Source organism: Choloepus didactylus, chromosome 1, assembly GCF_015220235.1.
Source record: "Choloepus didactylus isolate mChoDid1 chromosome 1, mChoDid1.pri, whole genome shotgun sequence".
Lineage (NCBI taxonomy): Eukaryota > Metazoa > Chordata > Mammalia > Pilosa > Megalonychidae > Choloepus > Choloepus didactylus.
In genome coordinates, this window is record NC_051307.1 from 40,431,261 (window position 1) to 40,455,780 (window position 24,520).

At 36.3% G+C, this 24,520-nt stretch overlaps 1 pseudogene; it reads right to left on the reverse strand.

Annotated features, from left to right (window-relative positions):
- Positions 1 to 258: 258 nt before the first annotated feature.
- Positions 259 to 24,520, reverse strand: part of LOC119507607 — a 69,259-nt pseudogene continuing 44,997 nt past the window's right edge.

Consider the following 24,520-nt stretch of genomic DNA (forward strand, 5'->3'; position numbering starts at 1 on the left):
AACTTCCACACTTGATATTTCCCCAAGAAAAAATGAAGGCACATGTTTGCAGACTGTTTGCAGAAAGTTTTATTATTATTATTATTATTTGCTGCAAAAACTTTATTGTTTACACTTAGTTCGTGGCTTGTTAGAGAGCTACAAGGTGGTTGGTTAAAAAGATGCCTCCTGGCTGGAAGGAGGGGCTCAGACAGAAGCCTGGACATCGAGGTAATGCAGAAGGGCCCCCCAATGACCTCTGGGCTTCGGCCCTCCTAGTCATGCATGCTTGAGCTTTTCAAAGAGATACTGCACAGCCAAGCCTGCAGGCTGGCTAACCTGTGGAGGTTGGTCAGGTAGTCACCCATATTCTTGAGGTGTTTCACCTCCCCGTCCAGAAAATGGCTCTCCAGGTAATCATAGAGATGAGGGTCAGTGTTGACAGAACCCAAGGCATGCAGATCCAAAAGGGCCCGGTTCAGGCTCTTCCCCAGGACCATGGCAGCTTCCATGGCATCCAGAGTTTTAGCCCACTCATCTTGGGATGATTTTTGCCACCACTGCACTGTTTTTGCATCTTCAAGAAATGTTCGGGGCCCGGTGTTTCTAATTCACCAACTATCTGAAGAAGTGTCCACGCCCTTCAGAGTCACACTGTTGAGGTCAAAATAGAAGCCCAGAGAGAGGTAAGGGTAGGAGGCCTGCAAATGCAGGTTGGCCAGGCAGTTAATGAAGACTTCCACTTTGGTGGAATAATTCTAATGGATCAGGAAGTTTGTGGTTGGTTGAAAATGGGGAGCTAACCACAAAAACACTGTTAGCTTGTCCTGGAAGTCAAAAGCCAGAAATGGCTAAGATGTCCATCATCAATAGAATGATCTGTAATATATTCATACTATGCCACACTACACAGCAATTAAAAGAAACAAACTACTGATGCACACAACAAAGATGCCTCTCAAAACATTATGCTGATTTAAAGAAGTCTTAAAACAAGTGTACATACTGTATGATCCCATTAACATGAACTTCTAAAACAGGCTAATCTATGGTTATCTCAGGGTGGGAGATAATGGGGTTGGGAATTGACTGGAAGGAGAATAAGGGAACTTTCTGGGGTGACAGTAATGTTCTCTGTCTTAAGAGGTGGTTGCCAATGCAGGCATATGCATTTGTCAAAATTTATCATCTGGTATATTTCAGATATATGCATTTCACTGTGTGTAAATTTTACTTGAAAAAGAAATAATTGAAAACAAATATTGAACTTGAGTTAATGATCTATATGCAAAAATATTCAGTGCTGAATTGTTTGCTATTCATTTTTTAATGTATTTTTTAAAAGTAAGATGGATATATAAATAAATAGTAAGATGCATAAAGATATACAATAAAGCAAGTATCCACAAAGGTTAATTATACAATCTATGTGGTGGCTATATGTTTATTTAGTCTAAAATTCTTTCAGCATTTCTCTATGTTTTAGAATTTATGTAATAAAATGTTGGGGGGGACTAAAAATATAAAACATTATCTTATTTTCTACTGTATTCATAATATTATTTGCTAAGCATTGCATAGAATTTAAATATAGCCTCTGCTACCCCAGATAACTTCAAAACCAGGAAGGGCTAGGTGGGAATATTTATTTAAAATACAGATTTCTAGATTGTTTCCAGAAGTTATGAATCCCCAAATCTCCATTTTAACAAAGCACCCTGTAATTATTATGCACATAAAAACTTGAGACTCTTAGCTCCCTATCCATATTTTACAATTACATCTTACCATGTTTTTGGGAGATAATTTTTTCTCAAAGTACTACATATAACTTAATTGTTCCTTCCTGTCACTTGAAATTTTTTTTTTTTTATTTTAAATTCTGTTTTATTGAGATATATTCACATACCATACAGTCATCCATGGTGTACAATCAACTGTTCACAGTATCATCATATAGTTGTGCATTCATCACCCGAATTTATTTTTGAACATTTTCCTTATACTAGAAAGAATCAGAATAAGAATAAAAAATAAAAATAAAAAAGAACACCTAAATCACCCCCCCACCCCACTCTATTTTTTGTTTAGTTTTTGTCCACATTTATGTACTCATCCATCCATACATTGGATAAAGGGAGTGCGATCCACAAGGTTTTCACAATCACATTGTCACCCCTTGTAATCTACATTGTCATACAGTCATCTTCAAGAGCCAAGGCTACTGGATTGGAGTTTGGTAGTTTCAGGTATTTACTTCTAGCTATTCCACTACAATAAAACCTAAAAAGTATTATCTATATAGTCTGTAAGAATGTCCACCAGAGTGACCTCTCGCATTTGGAATCTCTCAGCCGCTGAAGCTTTATTTTGTTTCATTTTGCCTGCCCCTTTTGGTCAGGAAGATGTGCTCAATCCCATGATGCCGGGTTCAGACTCATCCCCGGGAGTCATATCCTGTGTTGCCAGGGCGATTTACACCCCGGGAGTCAGGTCCCCTGTAGGGGGGAGTGCAGTGAGATCACCTGCCAAGATCTGCCTGTTACTTTTTAAAAATGTGTTTCTTATATTTTGATATTCTTCCATTTTCCATGGCCCATCCTCTATGGTAAGGTTTACCTGGGATTTCTTCCACAAATCACATGTTTTTAGCTGAGCTGTTCTGTTAATAATCTCTATTAATTTTTATTATAGCTTAAAAGCTAGAGTCCTCCTTGAAATGATCTTTTTATCTATTTCCATTCATCTACTGGCTATATTGTTTACAAATAAATTCTCTATGTACCTAGACTTCTCTTTGTTGAAAATTGCCATTTCTCAGATAACATTCCTTCTTTGAGTATTATTCACACAAATTAATCTCACTTTGCCCCTTCTGAGTTTTGAACTAGGAGGAAAGGTAAGCATATCCCTTATTTCCCATTGGTGGTCCTAGAATATTATTGCACCATTGTTGTTGCCCAAAACTTCCTATTCCAAAGTCCATGACATTCTCCTTATCCCTTCATCTCACAGTCCTATGGCTACTCTATACTGCTACCCAGATTTACCTTGTTGATTTCATCTACGAGTTTTCTTTCTCATGCTATTTTATACCTTTCTACTTAATACCTTATTGGTCTTCTTCAGTTACCTATATGGCACATGTGTACCACTCCTTGACTTTCTCAAATGCAATGACTTACAGTTAAACAATCACTAACTGGCAAAGCCTCACGTGCCGGTTTAGATATATTATGTCCCCCACAAAGCAATATTCTTTAATGCAGTCTTGTGGGAGAAGACTGATTAGTCTGTTGATCAGGGTGGAAACATTTGATTAAATTATTTCCATGGAGATATGGACCCTGCCCATTCAGGGTGGGTCTTAATTAAACCAATGGAGTCCTTTAAGAGAGCTCTCAGGCAGAAGGAGCTCAGAACAGCTGAGAGAGACATTTTGGAGAAAGTCACTTTGAAACACAACCTGGGAGCAAAGGACCTGCAGATGCCAGCTGCATGCCTTCCCAGCTGACAGAGGTGTTCCAGATACCATGGGCCATTTTTTAGTGAAGGTAAACTCTTGTTGATGCCTTAGTTTGGACACTTGTGTGTCCTTAGAACTGTAAATTTATAACTTAGTAAATCCCCTTTATAAAAGCCAATCCATTTCTGGTATTTTGCATAACAGCAGAATTAGCAAACTGGAACACCCTATATCAGACCTTACCAACAGTTGGGACTTCAATTATTTTACTGTGACTTAGCTTTTTAATATTCTCTGTTTTCCACTTTCACATCTGCTCTATGCCTTTGACTTTGTTCTCATTGTGACCTCTGATCCTTCAGCACCTGCTCATTTTTCTGGTCTTTTTCTTTCTTCACTTATTGGGACCTAGCACCAGGCCTTGAAACTGGACACCTTCCACAAACGTTTTTTGAACTGAATTAAATTGGCTCACCTTTCTGGTTTGGCTTCCTGTAGTGATCTGTCATCTCAAAGTTCCTCCTGCAGCACCCTAGAATCACTCATCCCCTTAGCCTGCACTGCATTCCTGAGTGCTTAGTCACAACTAGCTCTGTTCTCTTCTGTTCTCTCCTCCATCTTGTTGAAAGTTGATGTATGAAGTCTATACACGGAACTGATTGCATATAATAGTCACTGTAGCTAAGCTCATAGAGCCCTAGCTATAGCTCACCGGTTCTTATATTTATCTTGCATTCTCTTCCTACTCTGTCCTCCACTGTACTTATTCCAGTCTTTTAAAATTTCTTTGAATACCTCATCCCATCCCCTTTCTTTTCTGAGGAAAATAGTGACTTTGGTTTTTCCAGGATTAATTCTTCAATGCTTGATTTCTTTTCCTCCTGTCTTCAAAAAATAAAAGAGCAAATGTTATCAATCACTACCTCCCTCTTCATTGTGTTTTCAGTATCTTTTTCATTAGCTCCTTTCCCTCTTTCTACAGGATTTCTCAGATCTCCTTTCTCAAAAAACAAATATCACCTTTCTTTGCAAAATATTTTTCCTTGGTACTCCAGTCAATTATTTTTTAATATATTTTTTAAAAGTAAGATGGCTTTATAAATAAATAGAGGGATGAATAAAGATATACAATAAAGCAAGTATCCACAAAGGTTAATTATACAATCTAGGTGGTGGCTATGTGTTTATTTCCAACTATATCTAATGAGTTGGAAGACACTTTCACACTTATCACTTCTATTTCTTCAACAATTGTTAAATTCTTAACCACCTGGTATTTACTTAAGCCCACCAAAATTATAACTGCTATCAGAAAGGCTAGAAGTTTTTCTCCACTTTGAGCTGCCAAGGAATGTGATAGACTTACTCCCTATTTTAAAACCTCCTCTTTGATCATGGCTTCTGGGTTTCTGCATTAGCTTGGTTTCCATTTTATCTTGTATTTTGTCTTTAAATATCTGCTTCATTAATAAGTTTTCCTTCTCCATTTCCTTCTCAAAGTTCAGTTCCATCTTGCTCTTTTTTCAGAAGAGATTAACCATATCAATTAGGCCTACCTGCTTCAAATATTTTTCCCTAGGAATAAATGAAGCACCGCTTTTAATGCAGGACTTAAAAGAAAAGCAAGAAGAAATCATTTAATGGCTTAGAATAAATATATACTCTTTGCTAATGGCTTTTTCTCTCTGTATATTTGGATGACACACACACACATATATATATATGCCTGTTATTTATAGATAAAGAATGATAGAAATTGAGAAAACTATAAATTATGTATGGCCATAGCAATCAATAATTCAATTGTTGACAACATATTTTCCCACATTGATATTGGTGAAGTCCTTAATTAGTAGTATCTGGGACCTAGTTCATCTATATGTCCTTCTTTCATGATCCTGTTTCCTATATCTATCCCACTTTGTCCTCTTCTGGGAGCCATAGCAATTCCATCTCATTTGTAACTCTCTCTGGCATTTCTAGAAACTCAGTGCATACAATAAAGCCTTTTCTTCTCCTCCTCATAGAGCCCAGTAACTATTCTTCCAATGAAAGAACTATTTCTGTTTATAATTGCTATTGCACAAGTCCAAGGAATGAATTTCTTCACTGTGGTTTCCCATCTCTTACTTCCAAAACTCCCCTGCCAGCAGAAGTTAAAATTTAAACTTCCTTCTCCAGGAAAATGCTGCCTTACTTGCTATTGCTCTCAACCTCTTCTTTGCCAATTATATAAGATTAGCTATAATTAGATTACTTTCTGTTCAGTGAATCAAAATTGCTCCCATCCAATTCACCACATCATTTCTAAATTCTTCTTCAAAGTTTTCAAAATTCGCTATAAACTGAACAAAATTTGTGCATTAATCTTATTTATGGGATTCCATCTTCTGGTGCCCCTTTAACACACAGGTTGCACTGTCCCTGACACAGCATGATGATCCCTGTCAGCATACCTTTCTCAGTGGGGATTACCTTGCCTTGATGGCTCTTTCTTCTTGCCTTCACCATTGTTAATCTTATGTATTGCTTCTACCAGTATTATTCCTGTGTATTATTTACGGCCAAATTGATGTCTCAGTTTACCAAAGAACTATTTTCCCATTATTATGCCCTTCCCCTCTTCCTTTCTTTCTGCACTATCAATGGTACTTTGTCACAAATATTGTTTTACTCAGATTGTGAAATTCCTGCTGCCAGATGCCTTATTAAATATGTTCATTTCTGGAAGGGCAATAGCATATTTCAATTACCCATTTGTAGGACCTGAAATAGCATATATTCAGAGTTGCCATGATTAAATCCATTTAATAAATGAGAATTGAGGTTCAGATAAGTTAAATCTCCAAGGTCATATAGCTAACTGAAAATAGCTCTGTTTGAGACATCTATAATCCTTCCATTGAACCTGGAAGGTTCTAAATACTTGTGGGATAATTGTTTTAAATGAAAAGACTTCAAATTGGCTGAACAAATATGTTCTCCTTATTTAAATATAAATATTCTAGCAAACTTTAAGTCTGTATTCTGAACTAGATCCTTATCTTCTATTACTGTTTGTCAGCAATGAATGCATTTTCCAGCCTGTTCTTGCTGCTCAAAGGTGTCATCACAACCTGCAAAGTTCCACAAAATAAAAATTTAAGTTTGCATTAGTACATAAAGAAATTGTAGGACCCAGTGACTGATAATGAGAAACTATCAAGATGTACTGGAAATTTTTTTATCTCATATGACAAGTACCAATGATCAAGCATAATGCTCTGAGAAATTAGAGCATATGGAAATATGATAGTATAGTTTGGGATAAATTATTGGTGTTTCATTATCAGATGTCTTTAAATAGAATATTACATCATAGTGTTGTGAAAAATATCAAAAGGAAATATGATTAAAATAAGTTATATAAAAACTTCCAATAGTACTATTTTGTGCACCTTAAAGTGGAGAAAAAAAAATTTGAGAGAAATTCACAGGATAAGAAAATCATGTAATTGCTTCTCAGTCTTTTGGCTAAGATCAAGTGTAGAAAATCATATCAGCAAAAAAATATGGGTCAAAGAGGTATTTATGTTATATTTTACTGCATCAGCTAGAAATATTCCTGAAGGGGTAAATATGTATATACATAAACATATAATATAGATTGGCCATAGAATTATTAGGTCAAAATCCTTCAAAGACAATGAGATTTATCAGTATATCTGAATACCTAATTCCAGACTCCTAAAGGGAAATATAATGGATGAAGAAAAGAATTTAAAACTTTTTCAGGGTTTAAAGTCAGCTGAGAAATCCCGGGAATCCATCTTTTTCTTAGAAAAGTTGATATCATTATGGAATGTCATCAGAGCTTTAAAAGAGTGAATTTTCTTTCTATTTCCTGTTAACTGCTTATTTGTGTTATTAGTGAATCAGCTTGCATTTTCTTTTCCCAACCCCGGTTAAGAATCTTAAGAGGCCTGAATAAATGTTTGTTTTGTTTGGAAATGTCCCAGATGTGGGGGGGCTGTGGGATCTTCCAACACCTGGAACAGTTGCCTCAAGCTCCTGGTACTGGGGCACATCACCAGCTCCTCTGCCGTGTTTTGTTTCCAGTGACTTTCACAGCAATCCAGACATGGGGAGCTGTTTATATCCACCATCCTTTATTATCTACACCCTTCTGTCGGCTGCTGAAGACTTTTTTTTTAAAAAGAAGAAGAGGAGATCTTAAGTTAGAGAAAGAAAAGAAAAGCAACCTCACTGATATCAAGGGACTTAGAGGCAAATAAGAGCTTTCTATAAGAGAATAAGAAAAGAAACATGACAGAGATGACAAAAAGACATCTTTTTCTGTCAACAGTCTTACTTTAGTTCCGCTGAGATCCATTAGCAACTGTGAAGTGTGAAAATTAGGAGCTAAAGCACAGATGATATTTTAAGCCTGGGAATGCAGTAAGCTTTCACATTTCTTTATCACATCCCCTTTTATTCCATCAAGCATGTTATTCATTCTATTTTTTAATGATTTCTCAACAGATTCAAAATTGCTTCAGAAGTCTGTGAGACAACTGACCTGCTTCGGAGGGGCCTATTTCCCAAGAGAATCTTTCAAGGGGACAGGCAAGGAAGCAGATGTTTTCCATCAACAACTAACTGATGCTGGAGAGCTACCATTACTCCTTTCCTAACCACATGCTCTAGGCCGTAATCATGTACTCCCCTCTTCTGCTTTCATAGACACAGCAGCATGTCATAATTCAAATCCTGTCTCGTTGACACAGCTTGCTTCAGCTGTTCACATAGCAAATTGTTTGTTCACTGAAACCGAAGACACAGCAGCCCTTTGTGGAGTGACTAAAAGGAGCTGCAGCTTTCTGGATGATGTTTGCAATTCCATATACTGCTGTGTGGGGGTCTAGAAACATTGTACAAATATGTTTACACTCTTTCGTTCCAGCTACGTATGGGGTATTTCCATTGCTGTTACTGATGAAACTCCCATTAGCTAAACCTGGGCTTGTGCATCATTTGTGAGACCTCTCAAAAGCCACAGACCACTGCCATAGCTCTCTGCCTTGCTGCCCTCGATCAAATTCCTCTCTGGATAAAAAAAATGCAGGCCTTTCAAATGAAAGAACAAATATGAAGCTGTTAAGGCAGCAAGGACTATTCTGTGGGAAATAAAAATCAATCTGTTATTTGTGCATTGTGAATCACAATATGTCATTGACATTGCTTCTGATTACACTGAGCACTTCCTGTATGGTATCCTAAAGGGTAATCTATTCAGGTTATGCACTACCAATTAGATTATTTAATTCTGTCCCAGAAGATGGGGTTTACAATAATAAGTTCATCGCACTGAGGCTTAGTGGACAGGGAACTGACACAGAAGTTAATACGTCTGGTCTAGTCCCAGCTGCACACAGATTATGTAACCTGAACAAATTCACTTTAATACTCGGTTTCCTTATCTATAAAGTGAGATCTGAAGTCTCTCAAAAACCCATTTAAGTTTTTAAATTCCATTTTCTCCAAATTAATGCTTGGTAATCAAAGCTGCAAATCAGCATAACTGCAATCTAATCATCTTTCCAAATGATTAAAATTATTTTCCAAAGACAAAGTCCATATGCCTAATCTTTTCTGCTCTTTTAAAGGTTATCTGTTCATGGAGAAATTTTCCCAAGAAAAATGGGCAATTTTGTATAATCAGCTCTCTCTTTCCATTTCACTCTGATTGTTCAAGTCCACTATTCTGTATATTTTCTGGATGGCATTTTTGGTCTTTAGTCAATCTGCCCATGTCCCACTTCAACCCACCCTAACTCCTTGACATCACTGTCTGAATCATCTTTTAAAAACTAGTTCATCATTTCATTCTGTTTCTCCAGGGTATGAAATACTTCCCTATTGCCCGTCATATCAAGACCAAATTGCTTGGTCTAGCTTTCAAGGCTTTCATATTTATAAGATCAAATCTTCTAAATGTCCCATAGTTATTCACCAGAGCTGGGTCAGTTTCCTTACTGATGCAGACATATCACTTTCATTTCTACCTCTGAAGCTATTATCCCCTCTCATGCCATTTCCACACTTAGAATTTCTTTCTTCTTAACTTTGCTTACCTGGTTCAGCTTCTCTTGCTTCTCTTTGCATTTATAGTCAAAATTGTTATTTTAGAGTGACAAAAATTAGTATTTCTCCTTCTCACTCAAGTTTGGAACCAAATGAGACAAATGGAGCTTGAAATATCATCTTTATTGACGGAAAATGCCAACCTAGATCTAAGGCTGCCGTGAGTTTGACATTATTTCAGCTCAGATTTGGACACTCATACCTTACAGGCTGACAGAGAGCTGCCCAGAAGTTATGCTCCCTGCCACCAGGAAGATTCACCAAGCAAATGAACCTCTCTTCCCACGGCATCAGAGAAAAATCGTGAATAGTAACCCATGTGATATTCCTTCACATAGAAACTCGATGCATCTATTGGTCAGTATCAGAGATTACACGCATATTTACTTTCTTTGTGTTTACGTATACTAAACATGTCTCTCCAATTAAATCCTGAGACTTAAGTGGACAAGAATTACTATCTGCATTTCTTTTCCAAGTGTAGCTCAAAAATTATTTGTTGCCTGATTGCTTGAGGAACTCAGCTATCCTTTGTTAATTAATTTTACAACTAAAATGTATTCTGTGGATGTGTGTGTGTGTGTGTGTGCAGAGTGTGAGCAGAAGTAAATAATTGCAGACAATAATAATTTCAGAACAGATATGCACTTGAAAGGGAAGTAGGAATATGTTTATAAAGAAAAAAAGGCAGTCATATATAGTGAATATCTTTTTTGTTAAAGCAGATAAGATTTTATTAAGACCTAAACAACTGAAGTATTTATTTTTGATAGAGGGTAAATGAGCACAGCTAACAGTAAACATACCAAAAACAAAAAGACAAAACAAACAAACAAACAAAAAAACCCAACCAAACAAAAAAAGCCCTGACATATTCTGTTAGTTCTTTATATTAAGGAGAGTGAAAGTGAGTATTTCTGCCTTACTGGGATACTTTTCCACTTTTACTGATATTATTGAGGGAGGGGGTCATTTTTTCTTAAACCGCATAATGGCAGACTTTTCTGGTGATACAAACTTGAAATGAAACTGTGGGAAAAACAGAAATTTTAGTAATGCTCTCAGCAAATAAGATTAAGTGTTACTTCACACTTAAGAAAAGTGATGAAATAGGTAATGTCACTCTAAGATAATCACATTTAATGTGTCTTAAAATAATAGAGCAAAATGCCTTGCAGGGACTAATTGTTCTCAGCTACCTTTACATCTTCCATTATAAAATTTCTTCTTAATTTTATTCCCTCTCGACTTGTCTAATGTCTCATTTTTCTGATATTTTTGGAATATCTAATGAGGGGAGAGACTGAGAAGTTACATTCTTTTTATAATTTTGGAAAAGCAGAAATTGTTTTTTGCTTTTCTTGTTGTTTTTGTCCTTGACTACGACATTTACCTACTCAGGGATATTACAACCAAGCAAAACTTCAACTGCCTTTTGGTAAGGCATACAGAAGGTATCAGGAGACTGCATCCTAACAGGCAATTCTCCAAAGGAAGCTCATCTCTTATGTCCTTAGGCCTTTCTCATACATAATAAAGGAATCTCTAATTGGCTGATATTCTGGCAAGCACAACTCTGTATTAGGCTGCAGTGTTGCAGAAGACAATTTGAAATCCATTATCAGGCAGTAACTGGGCATACATTGAGTACAATCTTATACGATCAAGACTGGCACAATGGGTGGATTTTTTCCCTTGGTGTGGCCAGCGGAGTTTGAATCTGGCTGCAGTAGCCTGAATAATGTCCCCCAAAGATGTCCATGTCCTGATCCCCAGAACCCTTGAACATGTTCCTTACATGGCAAAAGGGATTTTGCAAATGTGATTGGTTATTAAGAATCTAGAGGTGGGGAGATTTTCCTGAACTGCCTGGGTGGGCCAATGTAATCACAAGGTTCTTGCAAAAAAGGAGGCAGATGGACAAGGCAGAAGGAGAAATGATGACAAGAAGCAGAGATTTAGAACCGGAGAATGATTTGAAGATGCTATGCTACTGGCTTTGACAACAGATGAAGGAACATAAATCAAGGAAGGTTGATAGGCTGTAGAAATGGAAAAGGCAAGAAAACAGATTCACTCCTACAAACTCCAAAAAGAAATGCACCCTGCTGGCACCTTGATTTTACCCTGGTGAGATCTGTGTCAAAATTCTGATATATAGAACTGTAAGATGATAAATTTGTGTTGCTTTAAGCTACAAAGTTTGCGGTAATTGTAAAAGCCAACCCATTTCTGGTATATTGCATTTTAGCAGTCTAGCAGACTAAAGCAGTGATTGATAGTGAAGCTCAGGTCTCCGATATGCTTGCTGTTCACTTAGTCTATCCGTTATTGTGAGAGAAGTGTTGAAGTTTTCGGCCACAATTGGGGATTTATCAACCTCCCCTTTCAGTTTTACCAGGTTTTGTTTTACGTGTTTTGAAGCTCCATTGAGAAGGTGTATACATATTTAGAATTGTTGTGCCTTCTTGGAAAACTGACCACTTTATCATTATGTAATATCCTTTTTTGCTTCTCTTTAGTTATTTTTTCCTAAAGTCTATTTTGTCTGATATTAATATAGTTATTCCAGCTTTATTTTGATTTGTGTTTGCATAGCATATTTTTCCATGCTTTTACTTTTAATTTATATTTTTATATTCTTTATAATAAAGTGAGATTCTTGTAGACAACCTATATGTGGCTGGTCCTTTTTTGCTTAACCTGATAATCTCTGTCTTTTAATTGATGAGTGTAGACCACTTACGTTTTATGTAATTATAGATACAGTTGGATTTAAATCTATTATTTGATAACAATTTTCTGTTTTTTAAATAATTGAACCTGTGTATTTAATAAAATCAGATATGAGAATGTATTTTCTGCCCCACAACTCTGCTTGAACTATTATTCACTAACAGTGTCTTTATCAAGAAGTCCAATAGTCTTTTCCTGTATTTTCCCCTGCCACCCAAGATCAGCATTTGACATAGTTAAATTTACTTAAACACAAAAACAAAACAAAACTTTCTCTTCCCTGGGCTTTTATGTCAAAAGTTTCTCATTTCTCTCTGATTACTTACATATTGAGTTTTTGACACCTCCTTTGATGCCCTTTTTCTCTCCTTATATTCTCTAAATATAAGTGTTAATCAAGACTTTTTTTTGACATTAATTTCTTCCCTATCCGTACCCTAAAATTCTGCAATAATTTATCTGAAATAAATTCATTTCATTTTTTTATAGATATATACAAGTCTCTTCCCTAGTTCAATCTTGTCTCAAATTAGCACTGTCCAATTATCTACTGAACAAGTGGTCATACGTACACTGTTGGGCATTTTGAAATGTCATTATGTTTAAACCTAACTCAGCACCTTCCTGTTCTGCCAATTTTTAATCCTCCCTTTGTTCAGAATATCTACGTTTTGATGTCAGTATTTCCATTCATCATTTGAGTGCTATTCACCTCCATATCCAATCACTTGTCAGGTTAGCTGATTTGATTTCCATAGCAATTCTCAAATCCATTTGCCACTTTTAATTCCATGCCTGCATCCCTAGTTGTTCCAGTTTGCTAATGTGGCCAGAATGCAAAATACAGAAATGTATTGGCTTTTATAAAGGGGGTTTATTTGCTTACAAAAAGTTACAGTCTTAAGGCCATTAAGTGTCCAAGGTAGGCATCAGCAATAGGATACCTTCACTGGAGAAAGGCCACTAGCGTTCAGAAAACCTCTGCTAGCTGGCAAGGCAAGTGGCTAGTGTCTGCTTGTTTCTAGGTTGCATCTCAAAATGGCTTTCTCCAAAATGTCAGTATCAGCTTTCAACAGCTGCCTTCAAAGTGTCTGTCTCAGCTGCAGCCAGCATCTGGGCCTGCATGGCTCTTTTTAAAGTACTGCAGTAAATCAATCAAGACACTCCCTGAAAGGGTTAGGCCACACTTCAATGGAAATAGTCTAATCAAAGTTATTTCGCACAGTTTGGTGGGTCACATTTCCACGGCAACAACCTAATCCAAAGATACCAACCTAATCAATACTAATACTTCTGCACCTACAAGATTGCATTAAAGAATATGGCTTTTTCTGGGGGACATAATATATACAACTAATTAATCTTGAATCTGACTTGGCTATTTTGATAGATACTTATCTGGCAATTTTTTTTAATAAGTTCTTTGCTTAGATTTTTCCTCTTTTATGCCTTTTTATGTTAATTGAGCAATTTTATGATTCCATTTAATCTCTGTTACTGGCCTGTTATTTATGCCTCTTTTAAAAAATTTAAGTAGTTGTCCTAGTGTCCATATTGTACATTGTTAATTACAAAGTCAACTTTCAAATAATTTTACAACAGGTATTTCTGGTTACTTTCTCCTATCTTTCAAACTACTATTTTAATACATTTTAATTTTGCACATGCTAGAGACACACAAGGAATTACTACTATTTTTACTTTAGACAGTTATTTTTTAGAGCAATAGAAATCTAAAATAAAAGTGAGCTATTACCTTCACTTACTTTTCCAGTCCTCCTCATTTTTTGTATAGATTCAAGTTACTGTCTGATATTATGATCCTTCTACCTTAGAAAAGTCCTTTAACAATATTTTTGGAGTGCAGGACTACTGGGATTGAATTTTCTGTTTTTGTTTTTCTCAGAAAGTCTTTGTTTCAGTTTTCTAAAGCTGGGGAATGCAATAAACAAGAAATGCATGGCTTTTTACAATGGGGATTTATAAGTAAAATTTGCAGTTCTAAGGTATTGAAAATGTTCCAATTAAGGCATCAGCAGGATAATACCTGGACTCTGAAGACAGGCTGCTGGCATCCAGGGTTCCCTTGTCAGATAGTAAGGCACATGGTTGGTGTCTGCTGGTCTCTCACTCCCAGTTCTCATTGTTTTCATCTTCTGGTTCCAGTGGCTTCCTCTCTGAGCTCGGGTAGGTCCTCTCTTAGCATCTCTGGGGCTATTTTTTTTTTTTTTTTTTTTTTTTTTGTAATCTCTCTAAGCTCTCTCCAAACTTCTCTGGGCTTTTTCTCTGTCCTTTATCCTCTCATAAAGGACTCCAGTAAAAGATTACATAGGTCCAATTTTGAGAATTTTCCTAGGCATCCTTTAATTTAACAACTTATGTATTGCTCTGGAAAAGATTTATATTATGTTTAAATGCAGAATAATTTGAAAGTTGATATACCATGTAAAAATGCATTTATTGTTGCCTTTTAACCTAAAAGTTTAATCAAATTTAGGAATAAGTAGAATTTATTTCAAGTTTTTTTCCTGATTAGATTCTTTTTGCTTCCCTACTAATATTTTCCTGTAATTCATCAGAATATGGGCATTATTGCAGAATCAACTTTTTCATTTTTTGAACATGTCAATAAATACCTCTTTAAAAATTCTTAGTTCAGGTTGACTTGTTTGATGTTTTATTTGCACAGGCTCATTTCACTTTCTTTGCTTAGCCAGCCATGTCTCTGATTTTAATTGGAATATTGGCCACTCAGGATCACATTATGATTCAGTGCCATTTGTATCAATTCTTCTGGTCTCAGGATAGTTTATACTAAATTCACTGGAAGCAATGGACTATTCAGCAACTTCAAGCATGAAAGAGTTAATTTTCAAGGCTGATCTGTTTCCATATTTCCAACTATAATTGTTGCTGATTATTTTTATGTTGTAATGAAGCAATAATAATCAAAGCACAGGGCATTTCTTGGGGATTCATGACTGGCTGGTTTTGCCTTGGGCCATTAACCCCAGTCATTAATTCCCCTGGAAATGCATTGTGCTGAGGTCATTACTGTTAATAACAGGGTGGCATGAAAACATTTGCACAATTCTGGAGTAAAACTGTTGATTATTTTCTGCCTGTACAACTTTTGTGATTGAAAAACCTAAAAGTGATGAAGTTTGATGAATAGAAAAAAAATGAATTGCTGTTCAGTGGGAAGGAATATGATGTATATTTGCTATATATGTTTGTGCATATATATAGATACAGATATATATTTTTTTCTGAATGTGAACAAATGAGCATGCATTCTCTTTTTATTTTTTTTTTATCCCTGGACAGTATATACGTACTTACAATTCATAAATATATTACACAGATTTGAGGATTCAAGAATTGTCATGTCTAATTATAACTACATTATTGATTATGAAAAATGCATATTGTGCAATTGTACCTTTTATCTCCTGCTATAAATCTGTTCCTTCCTAATACTATTGGGAGAATGAACACGAATAACAATTTCTTCCAAATTAATTTCTTATTCAATAACCAATCAAAAATCTATTTGTATTTTCTCCAAGTTATTATTCCTTAAAATAATGACAATGTTGGCACTGTAACTATCACACACACACAATGCATTTTTTTTAAATGTCCTTTATTCATATCAACAGACTCACCAAGCATAGCCACAATGTGAGACATAAAAGACCTTTAGGGAAAATTAAATAGCAACCTAAAGCACTGCCTTTAATTTTCAAGGGCCATTCACTGATCAAATAAACATCATTAGAACTTCACCTGAGTTAAGCTTCCAAAAAGGGAAACTGTTAGTCTCAGAAAGAGATGAGAGATGAGGAGACACAAAATGGTCAAATTGTATTTTGAGAAAAACCCAAGAAATTCTGTATTTCCCTTACTGCCTTGTAAATGAAGTTATGATTTCAGTGATAAACTTCATTTCGTCAGCGTTGACATTTAACTTACTGAGGAAGTCAATTTCCAATTTTCATGAAAGATCTTAAAATTTATACTATTAAGCTGACTATAAGTAATTGCTATTAAGTGTTCTAATTTCTTTATATTCTCCTCCCAAATCATGACGAAAAGAAACAAACAAAAAAATGAAAATTGTCTAGTGGAGTGCTCCAGATACATTCCCTATAAACTTGACTGCATCTAATGAAATTGGAAGGCAGATAATACACCTAAAAATGTCAAGTACCATATGAATATAATTTTTTTTTTAAATTAACAAGCAAAAAACAGCTTGGAGCAAATGTTTTTTAACAATAGAGATAGTAGAAAACTAGTAACTCAATCTGGATTTCTCAAACAGAAGTAAATCAATGAAATGTGAATTAGTGGAAAGCTCTATCTTCGTTTTACAGATGAAAAAGCAAGGTGCAAGTAAGTAATTTACCTGAAGTGAATCTCCTACAGAACAGAACTTAGATTTAATTCTAACAAGGCATACCTTTTCACCTTATTCCACATGGTTTTATCACACAGAAACATTCACTATTGTGTCTTTTTTTTAAAAAAGCACTATCTGTGGAATCACAGATGATGGTACAACAACCGTTTTTCAGTAGGTGGAAAACAAGAAGAGAAATAAGAAATGGTGTGAAAAACCAAAAGTTTGTGGCAAAAAGGAGTATGGATGTGGAGGTCATAGTGTTAAACTCAGAATATCTTTTGTTGGGGTTCCAAAAGAATCTCATTGCCACTCATACCAAAACAATCAAACAAAACAACAACAAAATCCTTAGGTAGAGTGTGGGATGCATATGAAGGTCTGGTGACATTTACTGCCTAGGGAAATGATAAAACTCTTTATGTTTTTATACCTTAAAACTGTTTTTGGTTTTTAAAAAAATCTATGTTCCCATATACCTTAAGATTAAAAACACTAATGAAATGCTTCTGGAATAATTTTTGAGTGGAATATGTATGAATGAGTATGTGTGAATGTATATACACAGAAGCAAGAATTGGCTGAATAGGTAAATGTGGAGGTTGGGGACTGTGTATCCTTTGTGATATGCATTTCACAAAGCCTTCTGTTTCTTATGAAATTAAATTCATTTTAGAAAAAAGAACCTGAAAGCCCTTCAAAAACATATCATCTCTCCTGTAGGTTCCATATTATTTCAATTACATCTAATTATATACACAGGTATATATATATATACTCATGTTTATATGCAGGGTGGCCCATTTGAAAAGAGCTTCATTTTATACCTTATTGTTTTTTACATGGACCACCCACATATACTTTAGAAATAATTATTCCTCTGTAGCTGTTTATTTTTTTTTTCTTCTGTATCAGTCCTAATGGTGGGGAAGGTTTTTCCAAGAGCAGAACACCATGGAAATGAGGGTTTTGTGGGGATGGCAGCTGCTCGGAGAAAACCAGGGTTGCTTATCCCTGGACTCTGTAATGAGTGAAGATGCTTCTTTCTTTTTGAGGAAATGATGCTTGTTATTATTCCCATGTATTTAATCTACTGTTATATTGCTACATTGTAATTTCAAAACATTTCCAGCAGTGTCAAAGAAGGTAAGAATGAGAGAAATGTAAAGGGAGGCAGAAACTCAGGAAGAATAACTGGGGATTCCTTTTGCCATGGATGCTTCCCTTTAAGTTCTCTGTACAGAATGTGTTCTGTGTATTTCAGGGGAGAATTCTTTACATCCACATTGCTAGGTATCTGCAGGGCAGAGATGGGGGAAAATGTCTAATTTCTAGATAGCTATCTCAGAGGCTGCCAGCTGGCTTGGTTTCTCTGAAATCTCTTCTTCATTGTAGCATTTTCAGGATGGGAGGTAGGATAAATTATTCACCTTAGCAATAAATACAGATGGAGAACAAAAGTCTACAGATAGATGCCTCACTCACAATTATGTGGTAAAATAGAAAAGTGACAGGGTTCTTATTCATTATTACATTTTGTGGAGTGCCTTTCGCAAGGAGAGCTCAATTTGATAATTTAATGATGAGTTATGATGATGATCAATTAAAAGTGAAGTATTAATCATGCTAATTGAGGGATTAAAATGAAAAGTTTTCATTTCAGAATAGCGCCAAAAGCAAAATTTTACTTAAGTAGCATTATCTGCCCTTAGCTTAAGATGCTGGCATTCCTGGCTGTGAGGACAATTTTTAAGTAATATTTGTTGATTGCTATTATATTTACAGATGTACCCAAACTATCCTTAATCCCACATCTCAAAATGCTAATTTTATGTCATCCCCCACAGTTGCATATTTATATATTATAAAGTGGTACAAAGAAAACAATATTTGAAAACACAACTTTTTAGATGTTATTTAGTTGAAGAATGTATTCAATACACAATACAGAAATTTTTTTACTAATATATTTGGCAAAAATGTTATGGCACTTCCAATGGAGATTTGGTAAGTCTATTTATGCCTAAATTTTCATTATAAAATATTGATACTAGCTAGTATGTTACATACTTCTTTAGAAAACTCTTTGGCACCCTTTATCCGACTACCTGGTACCACATTTCTGCAAAATTCTTGACTACTGAAGATATAAGTTGATCAGATACTTAGAATTTTATAACATTCAAAGGACTTTCACATCCATTATCTCAACAGTTCTAAGTTTCATAAAGATAATAATGGACTCAAATTTTACTGATGCAGAAATTAAACCATATAGAGACACCCCAAAATTTGTGCAAATAAAATAGTAGTAGTCGAGTCAGGACAAAAGCATGAAACAAAAAGTCATATATTATGTCATGGATTCTAGAGTTATTCATATGAACAATCATCAGCAGTGGCTTAAGAACTGTAGCAGAATCAAGAAAGCCATTATTTTAAACCACTGTTGAGTCCCTCTGTTTCATTTCTGGCTCATTGGCCAATATGTGACTTTGTTTGGTTCTAGGACTCTCAATCCATGTCATCATTTTTTGTGCCTCTAAACAAGCATTTGATTATGAGCAATCCTCTTCTGTCAAATTAAATACAGCTACTAATTTTCTTACACATTTATTTATTTAGTGCAAAAATATTTCAATAATAAGATAACTCTGAATAACCACTGCAAATATAAACAAGACGGTGAATGCTTGGAGAACAAATAGACTAGATTTATAGGAGGCGGGGTGGGGATGAGAAGAGAGGGCAGCAAGAGGGAGAATGGATGAGGAAAGAGTAACTGTTCATCTTGGGAAGGACAATTGGATTGACACATTGGATTGATAGATTGAATTGACCCCAGATGTCAGACGTCTTAACTCCTTGGGGACAAAGAATTGGGAATTCAAACTTAAATTCCCAGTAAGTGGATCAATCATCTTCACTAGTATATTCAGGTAAACTCAGATTGTCTTTTGGCCCAGCGCTTTTAGCACAATCATGGACCTTTGAGGTTGGAGAGACCATAATAAAATTTCAGTCAAAAAAAATGCTTCAGCACTAGGTTTACCATATATAATTGAATTCACAGGTTTTGTGTCCAAGCAACAGGATATAATTCTAGCGGAAACAGTAGTTTTTCCTCACCTATTTCATCACTGAGATTTCAGAAAGTAAAGGCAGATAGAGATGAACATAGCAACAAAACAAAACAAAACAAAACAAACAAACAAACAAAAACAAACAACAACAACAACAAAAACCAACCAAGACAGAGGCAGGGCAAGATGGTGTCATAGGGAGATGTGGAATTCAGTTAGTTCTCTGCAACAACTAGCACATAGCCAGGAACAACTAGGAAATAGTCTAGAACAACAGTTGGGGGACAACTGTGACTGGAAACACATCATACATTAGCCAGGAATGGGTGGAATGGCTGAGACTGCAGCATAAGAACTGTAAGTAAAGTTCCCCAAAATGCAGAGCTGGTGCCCCTCTCCCACTGGCACGGTAGGCTGAGTTGAAACACTTCCCTGTAGGAAAAAGAAGCAGTCTACTAGGAGGAAGGGAAGGAAGCTCAACCAAGCTCCAAATGTGGTTTTAGTTAACAAATTTGGACTACTGAATGCAACCTTTGAGCACAAATAAACCCAGAGCAAGCAAGAAAGGAACCTGGAGGTTTCTCTTGGCAGAAAGGAGGCAGGGCAATGAAAAAAGAAATACATAAATAAATAAAAACAGAGGCTATTGGAGTCAGCTGATTTCAGAATACTGAAAAAGGGCTGTATGCCAAGAAAAAAATCACTGTGCACCAACTTTGGTTCTTGACTGGTAACTGGCAGAGGTGGGGAGGTGGAAACTGGCTCTGAAAAGAGGATTTCTTTTTTCCATTTTTTCCCCATCTCATTCTAAGTAACTCATTAGATAAAGCCTCAGGCATTTTTTATTTGTCAGGGCTGACCCAGGCAAGGGTGGAGTTAAGACAGAGAGACAAAGGAAGAAGTCAAATGTAGGAGATAAACCCTAAAGTGCTTATCTTCCATAAGAAAAGGGGGAGGTAGGGCCCAGCTCAAGTGGCTGCTCTCCCTCAGAGAACTCAGACCCTAGAGCCTGGGGAAAAAGAAAACAAAACAGAAGCATCTTAAGCTTGGCTTCTGAGACTCTCAGCCCCTGTCAGGGATAGCATCTACTGAGAATTAAAGACAACACATCTCTTTATGATGGTGGAGAGCTGCGGACTGAGAAGCACCACCTGCTGGGCAGGATAGGAAAAGCACAGGCCTCACAGGAAAGACTGACAACTTTCTGGGTCTCATCCTCAGGGAAACTTGATACTGATTACACTCTCTTTTGAGAATTGGGACCGTCTTGTCCAGGAAAATCTGATTGGGCTAATCAAGGAAACAGGATGTCTAGACAACAAAACATTATGAATCACACCAGAAATAAACAAAGATATGGCCCAAAGGAACAAACTTACACTTCAAATGAGATACAGGAGTTGAAACAACTAACTAAAGATCTTCAAACAAATATGTTAGCTAAATCATATGGTGAAAGAGATGAAGGACATGAAGAAGACATTGGGTGAACATAAGGAAGAACTTGAAAGTTTGAAAAAACAGTTGGCAGAACTTAAGGGAGTGAAAGGCAAAATAGAAGAGATGAAAAACACGATGGAGAAATACAACAGCAGATTTGAAGAGGTAGAAGAAAGGGTTCAGGAACTAGAGGACAGGACATCTGACATCCTACACAAAAAAGGACAGATACAGAAAAGAATGGAAAAAATATGAGCAGGGTCTCAGGGAAGTGAATGACAACATGAAGTGCATGAATGTACGTGTCCCAGAAGGAAAAGAGAAGGGAAAAGGGGCAGAAACAATAATGGAGGAAATAATCACTGAAAATTTTCCATCTCTTATGAAAGACATAAAATTCCAGATTCAAGAAGCGCAGCGTACCCCAAACAGAATAGATCTGAATGGACCTACTGCAAGACACTTTATAATCATGTTATCAAATGTCAAAGACAAAGAGAGAATCCTGAAAGCAGCAAGAGAGAAGCAATCCAACATGTACAAAGGAAGCTCAATAAGACTATGTACAGATTTCTCAGTAGAAACCCTGGAGGCGAGAAGGTAGAGGCATGATATATTTAAGATACAGAGAGACAAAAACTGACAACCAAAAAGTCTATATCCAGCAAAAGTGTCCTTCAAAAATGAGGGAGAGTTTAAAATATTTTCAGACAAACAAACACTGTATGAACAAGATACCTGCTCTACAAGAAATAGTAAAGGGAGCAATACAGGCAGATAGGAAAAGACAGGAGAGAGAGGTTGGAGAAGAGAGTAGAAGTGAAGACTATCAGTGAAAGTAAAGGTGGGGGGGTAAAATAAAATAAGATAAAATAAAATAAAATATGACATATAAATTCCAAAAGTCAAAATGGTAGGCAGTAGACAGTACATAGAGTGAAATTAACCAGAAACAAAAGGACAGGTACTTTATGGACTAACTAATATTAACTAACATTGATGAGTGAAATTTGAGAGTTGAAGTTGAGAACACAGGTTATCAGGAGATAGAAAGAAGTTAGAATCTGGGCATTTGATGCTGAAGGAGTACATAAGGGTAAACAGGATTGATTGTAGAGATCCAGAAATGGAAAGCGTAATACTGTGTGATGGTAGCACAATATTGTAAGTAATCTGAACAAAGATGAATGTGAGTGTGGCTGAAAGAGGAAGGCTAGTGGCATGTATGACACCAGAAGGAAAGATAGAAGATAAAGATTGGGATTGTATAACTTAGTGAAACCTAGAGTGGTCCATGATGGTGATTAAATGTACAAATATAATAATGTTTTTAAAAGAGGGAAAACAAATGAATGTCGTTACTGCAAGATGTTGAAAATTGGATGGTACAAGGGAAAAATACAATCAATGCAAACTAGAGTCTATAGTTAATGGTAACATTGTAAGATGCTTCCATTAATTGTAACCAAGGCAAAATACCAAAGCTAAATGTCTATAAGGGAGTGATATGGGATTCTTGGTGGTGGTGATGATGTCTGACCTTTTCATTGTATTTTACTTTCTTTTTCTTTTTCTTCTGTCTTTTATATTTTTCTTCTTCTTTTTTTTTTCTCCATTTCCTCTTTCTTTGTGGAAAAAATGGAAATATCCTCACACAGGTTGTGGAGGTGAATGCATAACTAGGTGACTATACCAAGAATCATTGAGTGTTTACTTAGAATGGATTGTATGTGTGTGAATAAAACTGTTTAAAAAATAAACAGAGGGATACAAATGCTGGAGAAAACATGGAGAGAAGGTTTTACCTCTTCTCTATTGGTAGGGAAATAGAATGGTGCAGTCCATCTGGAGGGCAGTGTGGTGGTTCCACAAGAAGCTAAATATTGAGTCGCCGCATGGTTCTGCAACCCCATTATTGGGTATATACTTGGAAAAACTGAGAGCAGGGACATGAATGGACATTGCACACTGGTGTTTATGGTGGCAGTATTCACAATTCACAACAGATGGGGGTGACCTGAGGGTACATCGAATGACACATGGAATGGTGAACTGTGGTGTATACATTCAATGGAATATTGAGCAGTGGCAAGAAGAAATGAATGTGTGAGGTATGCAACTAGGTGAATGGGCCTTGAGGATAGTATGTTGAGTGAAATAAGCCAGAATCAAAAGATTAACATTATAATACCTCACAAATATGGACTAACTATAATGTGCAAATTCTGAGAATTGAATCTGGAGCACAGGGCATCAGAGAAAGGCTAATGGTAAAGGTTCCTAGATTGTCAGCTCTTACAGCAGTCACATCTATTCATGAGGTGCAATGTTTATTTCCAAATTCTGAGATGATGAGCTGTTTGTGTATAATCTGGTCAGTCCCTAGAACTTCGGGTACCTGAGTGACACCTGAGACTCAGAGCTAGAGTTCGGCAGCTATGAATGTCAGCATTACCCCAAACAGCAAATGTTAAAGAAGCTGAAAAAAGAGATCAGACTTTAATAAGAGATAGAAACAAAATGGTCTTGGTTAGGACCAAGGTAAACCATTCTAAAGGGGAAAGAAAGATATTGACTGTGTTTTAAAACATCAACTTCTATGTGAGACCAAAGGAAGAAATATTTATTTGGTGTAAAATCTGTATTTTCTGTAGCTTGCTATATAATTTAACTTGTATGGTCAATTTATTCAAACACTGTAATTATATGGAACACTGAAAAGGCAGTGAGATCCTGTAGGTTTGTACAAGTCATCATGAAGCCACAATACATCTCACAGTAATTTGGGCAGAGAATAAAAATGTATTTGCAAAGCCCCCTTGAGGGACTGGGGAAAAATTGGAAATATTGAACTTCCCCACACGGAGAATTCCTGATATTTTCACAAGCACTGGGGACTAACATTGTAGTAGGTCAAGACCTTGATCCTGGAGCTTGCCCTTATGAAGCTTGTTACTGCAAAGGAGAGGCTAAGCCTACTTATAACTGTGCCTGAGTCACCCCCAGAGAACCTCTTTCATTGCTCAGATGTGGCCTCTCTCTAAGCCAACGCGGTAGGTAAACTCACTGCCCTCCCCCCTACATGGGATATGACTCCCAGGGGTGTAATTCTCCCTGGCAACATGGGACATGACTCCAGGGATGAGCCTGGACCTGGCATCATGGGATTGAGAAAGACTTCTTGACCAAAAGGGGGAAGAGAAATGAAACAAAATAAAGTTTATGAAGTTTCAGTGGCTGAGAGATTTCAAATAGAGTTGAGAGGTCATTCTGAAGGTTATTCTTATG